The 12,444-nt window shown below is 36.4% G+C and overlaps 1 non-coding gene across 1 annotated transcript; it reads left to right on the top strand.

Moving 5' to 3' along the window:
- The first annotated feature begins 1,547 nt into the window (after positions 1–1,547).
- On the top strand, positions 1,548–1,620 carry TRNAF-GAA (transfer RNA phenylalanine (anticodon GAA)). The gene has a single exon. It is a non-coding gene; the product is annotated as a tRNA-Phe (tRNA).
- The last annotated feature ends 10,824 nt before the right edge of the window (positions 1,621–12,444 follow it).

The following is a 12,444-nucleotide window of genomic DNA, read 5'->3' as shown; positions in this document are numbered from 1 at the left end:
TAAAGAAAATAAATAAAAAATGTTTAATCTAGACTTACAGGCCTTCTGGATAGCATAAAATTTATCTTTAAATTTTAAGAGTCTTCATCCCGGCGAAATTAAAATACCGCTAATTTTACAGTAATTATGTGATATCTTCAAATAGATAAAAGATAATTCAAATATGGAACAAGAGCGCCCTAAACAATATTATTTTGCGTGAGGTACCGTTATCACAAGTCACATAGCGGCTTTCCGTTTTCAGCTGTTTAGAAATGCGAAAATAAATGCCGATTTTCAAAATGGCTCGAAATCGAAAGCAGATAAGTGAGTCGTGATAACGGTTTCTCATGTAAAATAATATTGTCTAGAGCGCTCTTGTTCCACATTTTAATTATCTTTTATCTATTTGACGATATCACATAATTACTGTAAAATTAGCGGTATTTTAATTTCGCCGGGATGAAGACAAAGTTTCGCTACCCAGCCCATGAGTTTCGCGCTCATTTTTATTCCATTTTTCTTAACCAAATCAAATAGCTACATAATGGACATTTGTGTGTGTGTGTGTGTGTGTGTGTGTGTGTGTGTGTTATTAGGTCTCTAAATACTTTGAGATTCAATGTATTAATCGGGGGAAGAAAAGAAGGGCCTTTGAGACGGATGGTATCTGTCAGTTGCGTACGCTGGATTTCACGAACGGGAGAAGCGAGTGGAGGTTCAAGCTCCGAGGTTCATATCATTTTAGGTATTTGCAGTGGCGTATTTAGGGGAGGGGGCTTCCGGGCTTAAGCCCCCCCCCCCAAATCTTACTTACTATAGTAAAGTATACGAAATATCTTGCAGAATTTTCACATTTTCAGGCAAAGCCCCCCCCCCCGAAAGTTAGCAAAGTCCCCCCGAAACAAAATCGTAAATACGCCACTGGGTGTTTGTATACATGTTTTAATATATTACATGTTTATTTGTCCATAATACGTATCTTGCTCAAGGGGAGGGTTTCAATCCGGTATTTACAATGGCGGGTCTAAAAGGTAAAAACTGGGAGGGGAGCCAGAACCCAGATTATGATAGGTATATCATGAGTTTAATAAACTTTCAAAAATATATAAATAATAGCTTACATTATTTTTGTCACTCAAAAAAAACTGGGGGACTACGCCCTTCCGACCCCAGGTTAAATCCACCACTGGGTATTTATCTTTCGTACATTAGTGGTATCTGGTAGAAAGTGGATAATCTGTTAACTCCAAATAAAGTGCCTACTACACTTAAATTATTATCTTGTAATAATTCAATACAGATCCAAGCTATATGTTGACGAGGTCACATATGGCTTGAATAAATATGCTGAATGACTAAATCTTTGTGTGTACGTGCGTGTGGAAGTAAGGTCCAACAGAAAGAAGAAAAACAAAGAATGGGTTAACCTGACCCTTCATGGCCTTGTGAGAGTTAAATTTCGCAAGAGTGGTTATAACCAAGGGAAATACAGCTTCCCGTGCATTCCGTTATATGTGACGTCACAGTCTACTGTTTCCATAGTATCTACAAGACTTACTTCAGCCGCCGAAATAGCTCAGTTGGGAGAGCGTTAGACTGAAGATCTAAAGGTCCCTGGTTCAATCCCGGGTTTCGGCAATTCTTTTTTATTTTGTTGTGGATCCGTATATGCACGACAATTCCTGCAGCTACGCAAGTGAACAAGATTTAGTTAGACGACACGATCTGTGATAAAAGCATAACTAATATCAAGAGGCAAACTTGTTCTGTTATCTCTTACTTGTGTCGAACTCGCTCGACTGTGACGTGACTTTATGAGAGCTGTGATTTGCAAGAAGCTAGCAGCGAGCCGAAATAGCTCAGTTGGGGGAACGTTAGACTGAAGATCTAAAGGTCCCTGGTTCGATCCCGGGTTGCGGCAATCAACTTTTTGTTTTCATAATTCAAGAAATCAAAGACTATACTTCTGTTTATATAAGTTACTTTTCGTTTTTCTTTGAAGAAGGCACGAATGTCTTGTTTTCTTTTCAACTTCATTTTCGTATAAGATTGAACTTCAAACTATATAATTATACTCTGAAATAACTATATTAGGGTAAACATACCAGTTATTGGCACTTTAAGAGGATTTTTTAAAGAAAAAAGTAAATAAGCGTATTGTATCGCTACAATTTTTGGGTTGAGTCATTTTATAAACTTTTACACCTTTTCTGAAGTGAAAACTAGTGAGACATAGCGAAAACGGAAAGTATTTATTCCTTTAAAATATATTTTTTATTGAGAACCTCAAAATGCCTAGTTGTTGGCACACACTGACCAATTATTGTTACCTGATGCCCAGTTATTGGCACCTCACCTTTACATAGTAGACCTAGGCTTACTTATCCTAAAACGTTTACAGTTATTGCAAGCATTAATTCATCAAACTATCATTAAGTAGTATACAATACGAATATATTGTAATTATAAAAGTATTAAAATAAAAATTGAATATATACCCAATTAAAGTTATGAAAAACTCAGAAAAATAAAACTGAGAAACGTTTGAACTGCAAGGTTTTATTCTGTATTTATGGATAAAAATTACAAAGTTTCCTGTTCTTCCATGATCTTAGACTACTTCGGACCTCAAGACAGACAGACACACACACACATATATATATATATATATATATATATATATATATATATATATATATATATATATATATATATATATATATATATATATATATATATATATATATATATATACACAGATGGTGATCAGAAAAATGGAAACACCTGTAGTTGGCAACACGTCAGATGTATGGGTTGGCAGTGGTGTCGTGGCGCCCACAGCGCCGGACCGCTGGTGGTGGTGTGTTAGGTCGGTCTCCATACTACGTCAGGCGCAGTGGAACAGCAGTGTCCAGTGGCTGAATTAGACGGAGGTAGTGTAAAATGGGAGACCTCTCAGATTTTCAAAGAGGGCAAATTGTTGGTGCGCGGTTATGTGGAGTGAGTGTGACGGCAGTGGCTACTGTGTTAGGTGTGTCGCATGGGACAGTGTCGAAGGTAATGACGGCCTACACAACACACGGAAAAACCACATCGGGGAAGCGGAACAGTGGGCGGAAGAAAATCATGAGTGACAGGTCACGCCGGGTATTAAAGCGCATTGTCACGCAGAACCGTCGTGCCACTGCGGAGCAAGTGACGGTGGAACTCAATCAGCACCTCCCCCACCCTGTTTCGACAATCACAGTCCGCCGCGAATTACATGACATGAACTTACGAAGTTGTGTTGCACGGGCCAAATCGCTCATCAGGGACCATAACGCTTTCGCACGCCGCAAATGGTGCCGCGACCATGCAACTTGGACCATTGAGGACTGGAAACGTGTGATATGGTCAGATGAGTCATCCTTCACCCTATTCCCAACCACGGGCCGTGTTTATGTGTGGAGAACGCCCAAAGAAGCTTATGATCTGCAGTGTCTCCGCCCAACTGTGAAACATGGTGGTGGCTCGGTGATGCTGTGGGCCGCAATATCATGGTTTTCATTGGGTCCTGTGGTCACACTTAGCGGACGAATCACTGCCAACGATTATGTCGCAATTTTAGGAGACCACTTGCATCCTATGGTCCGGATGTTGTTCCCGGACAACGACGCCATCTTCCAGGATGATAATGCACCCATTCAGACAGCTGGCGTTGTTGAAGCGTGGTTTGAGGAACATCGGGATGAAGTTCAACACCTCCCCTAGCCTGCCCAATCCCCAGATCTCAACATAATTGAACATCTGTGGTCCGTCTTGGAAACATGACTCCGGCCACCTCCATCCTCTCTCACAGAACTGGCCGATGCCCTGCACGAGGAATGGTGCAAAATTCCACTTGCTACCATTCACGACCTCTATGCCTCCATCCCACGTCGCATCAAGGCAGTTCTGAAGGCGAAAGGTGGCCCGACACTATATTAATCTGGTAAGTTGCAATTTCGTTCAGGTGTTTCCATTTTTCTGATCATCATCTGTATATATATATATATATAAACACAAAATAGGGCTATTTTAATATGCGTACTAGCTGTAATAGTACTAGAAGTAGATGTAATAGTACTAGTAGTAGCAATTGTGGCCTTACTTACTATAGAAATAGCGGTAATAATAGTAGGTATAGTAATACTAGCAGCAGTAGTAGTAGAGCTGGAGGCAAAAGTGGAACTATTAAAATTCGATTGGGCGATGGAGAGAGGATTTCTAAATAGAACCTACATGTATCACAGAAAAATTAAGGAATTGAGCAGGCGTAAGCAGTCGACTATACAAAGTGTAGAGAAGCGCCAGAAGCATTATGTGATCCCAGGTTACCACTGTTCCTCAAAGAAAAAAAACAGTAATACAACCAGCCAGCCATTTTGTGTGATCCAGAAAATTCAGTGGTAAACGATGAAGAAAAAGAGAAGAGCAGAAATTGCGCGTTGCAGAAATGAAGGCGTTGGACTTCTGGAGTAACGAGGAAAGACTGAACTACAAGAATGTCAGTGCTTAAAATGTTCGCCTATGTTTATCTAATGTTACAACTGTCCTTTTCATCCGTGCAACTACAGAAATTTTCAACATTCAATGTCACTGACTCTTTTAGATTACAGTTTGTGAACATGAGACACTTGATAAAGATAAATTCTACACCGGCCCTGGAAACACCTTCTTGACAACATCAACATTTTAGACTATATTCCAATAACCACGAAATCTTGCTCTACCCTTCTTTCTTCTTACATTATCGAGTAACGGCTTTTAAAAAAGCCAAAATGAAGCGTAGACCTACGCATAAAAGTTCTAACACTGACTTTAAACTTCTCCTGGTCTACTAAGACAACGAAGATCAATAGTTAAAATAGGTACTATAAGTGCACCGAAAGTTTGTACCAATAATTGGCACTCTGAATGCCGGTACTTGGCACTGGTGCCAACAACTGGTAGAAATAAAGCTATCAAAGTAAGAGTGCTAGCATCGTAATTCTTATGCGTTAAATAGAACAATGGTAGTGTTAAAATATGAAAAATATATTTATATAAAAATGCCAGTTATTGGCCCCTGTGCCAAGTAAATGGACATTAAATATATTAGCAATACCAATTATTGGCACCCCCTGAAAACATGAAACGATCTGACCATTGTTGGCAAGAAGAAGTAATCCACTTCTTTAAAGGTATAACTAACCGTTGAAAGACAATCATGTATTATACTTTTATTACAACAGTAAATAACAACAGAATAATGAAAGTGCATTTCTTAACCTACCTGCTTAGAATTGGGCAGAAATGTTGAAAATCAAAAAAGCTTTCCAAATACACGCAATTATTTCAAAACAAATGTCCAGCGAAGTTGACGTCACTTGCAAATAACAACAACTGAAGACCAGGCTAAAGGGAGGGAACCAAACCAATGTTGTTAGTTTAGTATATATCTTAATTTTTGATACTATTCTTTGAAATGCCAAATAACTGGGCAGTGCCAATTACAGGAAAGCTTACCCTACTAAATGCAATTATTGAAATGAAATGAAATGAAATCTTTGAGTTTTACGTCCCATGGTTATGCCGGTTAGGCTAAAGGAGACGGTGATGATGAGAGATGAGTGAAATGGTGGAATAAAGAAAGTGGGAGGAAACAGGAGAACCCCGAGAAAACTCACGCACACGGTGTTTGTCCACCACAAAGTTCACTTAGCAGTGTTTCATATTTTGTTAAAATCAATTGTTAAAAGTCAATTTATTACAGAGTTACCTGATACTACCACGATCAGTTTATACAGGATCCTTCTATTTGGTAATTTGTTAGTCTTTTTTTTTTTTTTTTTTTTTTTTTTTTTTACATTATAAAATATATTGTCGGATTAACTGCTGTATCGCCGGACCAATTTTAGGAAATTTACCGGGTCAATTGGAGAATTTATTTAAGTTTATGAGGAAGAGTGATTGAAAGTCAGGTAAGGGGAATAGTAAAAGCTCAGAAAGTGATGGTATTTGCTGGTTGTCTTTGATGTTGTAAGCGGCACTATATGTGGAGGCGGATGGACTGTTTCGCGGAGAGGTACACTTGTTTTGCTATACGGATCCATAGATTGTAAAATGTACAGAAAAATTTGGGCAAATCTTTAATTTGCCCATTTTATGTCCAGAACAGAATCTAACCAACCCCTGCGGGGCTTCTAACCCGTTTCTACTACTACTACTACCCTTACTCCTACTACTACTACTTCTGCTACTCCTACTAGTACTACTACTTATACTATGGATCTGTATAGTAAAACTGCGCACCTAATAACATAATCTTACGTAACTTCATGTAATTTAACCAAATATAACCGAATGCAGTATATTTTGCTCCGTTTTTTCGATTTTCAAATTGGTCCGGCGATACAGCAGTAATGCCAAATTGTCGATAACACATTAATAATCACTATTAGTAAATAATTATTTTTTAATATTCTGTAAAATATAAATTTTACACTGTTTACCTTTGTGAATTATTATTTCTAATTTATATCCCTCAAGAACCGAGAACCAAAGGTCTGTGCATCACAAGATTTCGTGCTGAGCTCACACGCGTACCAGACTCGTTAAAGTCTATGACCATATCAACTTTGGCCAATATCGGATGAGTTTAACGCGTTTTAATGAAATTTCTTGATTTTACTAAGTTCAAGTCCAAATATTCTGGACAGTATTTTGAGGGGAAAAAATACTGCTACCAGCTAGTCAGAGCATCAATGCAACTGTGTACTGTCAGCAGTTGAACCGTGTTCAAGAAAAAATTCAAGACTCTGGAGCCAGCACTTCTGAATCGGAAAGGGGTCCTCCTGTTACAGAACAACGCTAAGCCCCACGTGGCTAGGATGACCCGGGACACCATTCTACACTTTGGATGGGAAATACTATTTCATCCGTCATACTCTCCGGAGATTGCACCATCGGATTATCACCTGTTCCATTCCTTGAAAAATCAGCTTAGATGACACGAGTTCAAATCCCTAGTAGAGATGCAAAATGAACTTGATACCTTCTTCGCTTCAAGACCCACCAATTTCTACCGCGATGGAATACATGGCCTTCCGAAACATTGGCAGAGGGTGGTCGATGCTGATGGAGACTATTTTTGATCTTCCAGGTATGTCTTAGGTTACATACCGATGTTTGAAGGTGTTGGGTGAAAAAGCGAAAGATCTTTCTTGGTTACCTTTATAGTTACTAAACTCGTGAAGATCTACCACCTTGCCAAGTCTGGTAAAAATTGGATGAGTTCCATCTTTCGCGCTTTAATGACATTTCTAGATTTCACTGATTTCAAACCTAACATTGATAGCTAATAACTCAGGAACAAAAAGTCTGTACAGCATAATATTTTATACTGAGCTTCCATGCATACCAAGCTTGTCAATATTTGCGATCTTACCAACTTTCAAGATCATTTGAGTTTAATCAAATGCGTCTTAGCGAAATTTCTTGATATCACTAACTTAAAACACAAATGTGATTTGCAATAACTCTGGAACCAAAGTCCCAAACACCATAATATTTAATGTGTGTACTAAAAACATCGCAGTCCATAACCATACTAATTTTGGTCGTGATTGGATAAGTTTCGTCAATAGTAGGCATTATACACTATCCTTTCGTTAAATCCAAATCCAAGGGGGCACGGTAGCTCAGTGTTAGAACGCTTATCTCTTGTGCCTTTCATCCCAGGTCAAGTAAGTTCGTGGCAGACAACATCGTGTCCGTGTGTTTTCCCGGGGTACTCCCATTTCCTCCCACATTATCATTCCACGAATTCCGAAAAGTTTTCGAGAAACGAAAAATCATCGAAAAACGGAAAACGAATTTTTTCGATAAAACGAAACAGAATTTTTTCGAAAAACGAAAAATCTTTCGAAAAAACGAAAAACGAAAATTTTTCGAAAAAACAAAAAACGAAAAATTTTCCGAAAAACGAAAATTTTTTCGAAGAACGGAAAACGAAAAATTTTTTGAAAAAACGAAAAATTTTCCGAAAAACGAAACATTTTCGAAAAACGAATTTTTTCGAAAAAAGAAAAACGAAATTTTTTGAAAAAACGAAAAATGAAATTTCTGAAAATCGAAAAACAGATTTTTCGAAAAAGGCCATCCCTACTGTAAATGTGGTATATATATACATATAAAGTGAGAGAGAGAGAGAGAGGAAAGGATATAAATACTAATATGGAATACCGACCTATAGCGGATGTATGGTGCTGCCGCAGGCCCGCAGCCAGCCTGGTTACTTGGGGGGGGGGGAGGACTTAATACTGAGGGAGCAATGAGAAAGGCGTCAAAGAACTCCATAAAATTTTATATTTATTTATTATTTACAGAATCTGTAACAACTACAGCTTATTTTGTACATAATATATTGACAATATTACAGTACCAAACTCAACATTTAAGAACATTGATAACCAACATTCAAAAATTAAAAAAAAAACGCTATGTTATACAATTGAGATGCTTGGAGCAATATAGTGCTATGCCATATTTTTCAAATGAAATTTCACTACTTTTAGGATTATCCGTTGCTTTTGACAAGTATTCCAAAAATCCTTGTAAAACAAGAATTTTTAGGAATGATAAATAAAATGCATCAAAAGATTGCGATCTTAGCCAATAATTAATTTTTGGATCAGGGGCCACAAAATTTTTGAACGGCCCCTAAATCGAGTTTCGGTATTTTTTTTACGGAATAAGCACATCATTCTAAGTTAAGTGATAGTTTGGGTTTGGCTACACTATATGTAATTCTCCAGATAGAAGGCCTACAAGAAAATTTTTTGATTGAAATATGTGTTTTGATTCAATTAAAGAGACACTAGAGTTTATTTATATTCACAACTAACGTTGTGAACTATGATACTCTTGTTTGGAAGTGCATCTGGTAATCTGGGATGCTTGTCGTGGTTGCAATAGTAGGGCACAGTTTGAAATTCTTGAAATAGGTAACGGCAATGGAAAATGTTTCGTGCTTCTAGCAAGAAACGTAACTTTACACAGAAATGAGTAGAATTCGCAAAGTTGAATTTAATTTGGTAAATATAATTGCAAGAACTTTACTGGTTTTGAGTCAGTTTGAAAATTAGCTTCAGCGTTATTTTTAGAAGGGGCAAAAAATAATTTAGGGCGGCAGTGCGCCTCTAACCTCTCCCTCGCTATGGGTCTGTGCTTCCGCGTAGGACTGATAAGTGTAGACTGTTATAAAGCTACGGATACTACGTCATACCTGAGTAGAAAGTGTTAGACAAAAGAGCCAGTGTGCTCCAGAGAAAGTGTTAGTTTTTTCTGGTTTCAGAGTTTTCAGCGGAGTAAATTTTACTCTCAATGAAGTTCAATTGTTGTCATTTTGCATTTTGAATTACGGCAGATGTCAACAATCATTTTCGTACAAAGCAGAAAAAAGTTGAAGTGTTTAGTACATTGCTACAACATGTGACATTCCAAGATGGCGAGGATACATATGTGGAATACCAATAGGGTAATAAATATGGAATAGTATTCCATAATTATATTTCTCACGATTTTCTTTTATTTTCCCTTTTAGTTACGTATTTTACAAACATGACTTCATCCAAAAAATAAAAAATGTCATCGGAAATAATTAGGGATGGGCAAGAGTCGAGCTACAACTCGACTCGACTCGAATTCGACTCGAGTTTCGAGTCAAGTTCCGAACTTAGTCACTGTTTTTGAGGTCGAGTTTCAAAAAAAAAAAAAAAAAACTTACACGAACTCGTTCGTGCCCATCCCTAGAAATAATGGGACGAAAAGGATATGCAAGCAGCCATCTTCCAGGCTAGAAGTAAGAAAATGGGATACTTAAAAGTGGTCAAATATTATCATGTTCCCAGAACTGTTCGATTTAGGTAGTAGAGGAAGAAAAACAGAAGAAGCTGAATTTTTGACATTTTCACCATATAAGAATGCTCTTCAGTAGCAGAAGAGAAATCCAGCAGACAACAAACAGAAAAAGAAAACCCTGTTCATAAACAATATATCACGTAACAGGACAAAGAAGAATAGTACAAATGAGCCTACAACTACCTCAAAATATCGTGAAAGAAGTAACAAGTGTTTAAAATGACTCAGAGAGAGCTCTTCCGGTTCCTCAGAAGAATGTGATATCAATTTCGAAGACTCGTCTTCAAACTATTCTCTATTTACTCCAACAGTCCTGATTCCGAATGTCTCTTTTGCAGTGAAAAATTCTCACAACATAATCATGGAGAGCAATGAATGATGTGTCTTGTGTGTGAATTATGGTGCCACGTAGAATGTTCTGGATATGAACGAGGGTGTTATATTTGCCAGTTTTGTAAATAGATTATTACAAGTATTCCATATTTAGACCCACTTACTTAAACAGAAAAAAATCGCACGTTGTCAGTAAATCATTAATTAATATCTATCAATCCTCACATTCTGCTTTACCTTCTGAAGTATATTTTGCTGATATTTTCAGTTTTGGTTACAAGCAATTACTTAATTAGTAAATGTTATTCCATATTTATATTCTTTCCTATATATATTTTATTTTTTATATTTTATATTTTATTTTTTCTGTTAGTTCTTATATACTTCGTTACATTATTTCAAAAATGGACATAAATCTGTATTTGAAACATTTATAAATAAATAATTTGAGGGCGTGAAATCGAATGGACTATTTCTAAACATAACTGTCCATGTGGTCACAAAAAAAAATCAAATTTGGGACATAAACAAATATACATATCCTAACGTTGAGGCCATTTGTCTTGTAACCCCATGAACGGATATGTTCCAAGAAGATTCCATTGGTTTCCATGTCCGCAAATTAATGTAAAAAAAAGGGATATATATATAATATATGCATGCATGGCCACTTCTATAATTAACATAAGATTGCGTCTGTACGTTACGCTAATAGCAGTCGCTACCTGCGCTGCCTGTAAAACGAAATACCTGAATAACTGCAAAAACATGGTGCGTAGTCTGGGGTAACTAGTGGGAAAACTCCGAAAAAGTAAATAAACAAGATAATTAAAAATAGACAATGAGATTTGTTATACAAAACTGTTTAACAACTATTATTATCGCTGTAATGTTATACGTGAATGCAAAAGAAAGTAATGATCATTTTAAACATTCCCTACAAATTCGTTATTTTAGGCAATGTTGCAAACTTTACCAATGTTTATCATCTCTCTGAATGGTTTGAGATATCAAATTGCTGTAAACAGCATTATGATTGTTTTATCTGTTGGAAACCATCTAATTCCTTAGATATGGCACTTGTCTAAGCATTTTGTTTTCAAGACAAATTCTGTATAAAACAATAAATTTTCAATTTCTTGTAATTTCATTCCTATCTATCCGAAATGTGTCGTATCATGGTAATAGTATCCTACAGTAAGTTACCTTATATATGCACTGCCTCGTTAATCTCAGTGCTTTATTACTGTTTTAGAGCAATATGAAATTTGGATATTTGTGATGGCGTAGCATCCTTAGCAACACTGAATAAAAGTGTGATATTTTAATGTTTCATTTTACACGTAGTTTGCAATATGTGATAACCTGACGTAATACTGTTTGAAAAAACGAAATTTTATATTTAGATAGGAACACTGTTAATCTGGTGATATTGTCGAGTATCTCAAACTTCCCCCTGTCCTGTGGTGTGGGAGACCCGGGTTCGATTCCCGGAGGGAGCTCATGTGGTTCGGATTCCACGTTAAACAGTAGGTCCACGTCTCATATAGCCTCGCTGCTGAACCGAATGTTAAACCCAAAATCAACTCAACTCAATACCCCCTGTCCTGGTATTTGTTTGGTACAAAATTTCAACTATTTCTCTCAATTAGTTTAGAAGTTACAACGAAAGGTCAAATTAAGTGGTTCATGAAGAAAGCGTTTCTAAGTTTTATATTATTATTATTATTATTATTATTATTATTATTATTATTATTATTATTATTATTATTATTATTATTATTATTATTATTATTATTATTATTATTATTATTTCGTTATTTGTTAGTCAGGCAGTTGTAGTCATCTATATTTATCAAAATCACAAAATAACTTGGAATTACAGTATTATGCAAAAAAAAAAAAAAAAAAAAAGATGCGTTTACCCTAGAATTTAAAATTACTGTGTGCAAGAAATGAAAAAAAAAGAAACTTTGAAAAAAAAAGAAACTTTGATCTACAGAGTTGCAATCCCGAGTAAATACAAGAGGGGAAAGAGGAGACGTAGTTTACATTCAGCTGTTTCCAATCAAATAAAGTAGTTGTCAAAATAGTTAGTGGGAAAATAACACTTTTAATGCCTTTTACCGCGTATTTTAGCATATATCCGTATGAAAACAGACCCTAAAAATTCTAACACTAGTAACAACAAAATAAAAAAAAAGTACT

Source organism: Thermobia domestica, chromosome 16 (genome assembly GCF_964235325.1).
Source record: "Thermobia domestica chromosome 16, izTheDome1.hap1.1, whole genome shotgun sequence".
NCBI lineage: Eukaryota > Metazoa > Arthropoda > Insecta > Zygentoma > Lepismatidae > Thermobia > Thermobia domestica.
The sequence above is the reverse complement of the archived record's forward strand: the minus strand, read 5'-3'. Positions and strand labels throughout refer to the sequence as shown.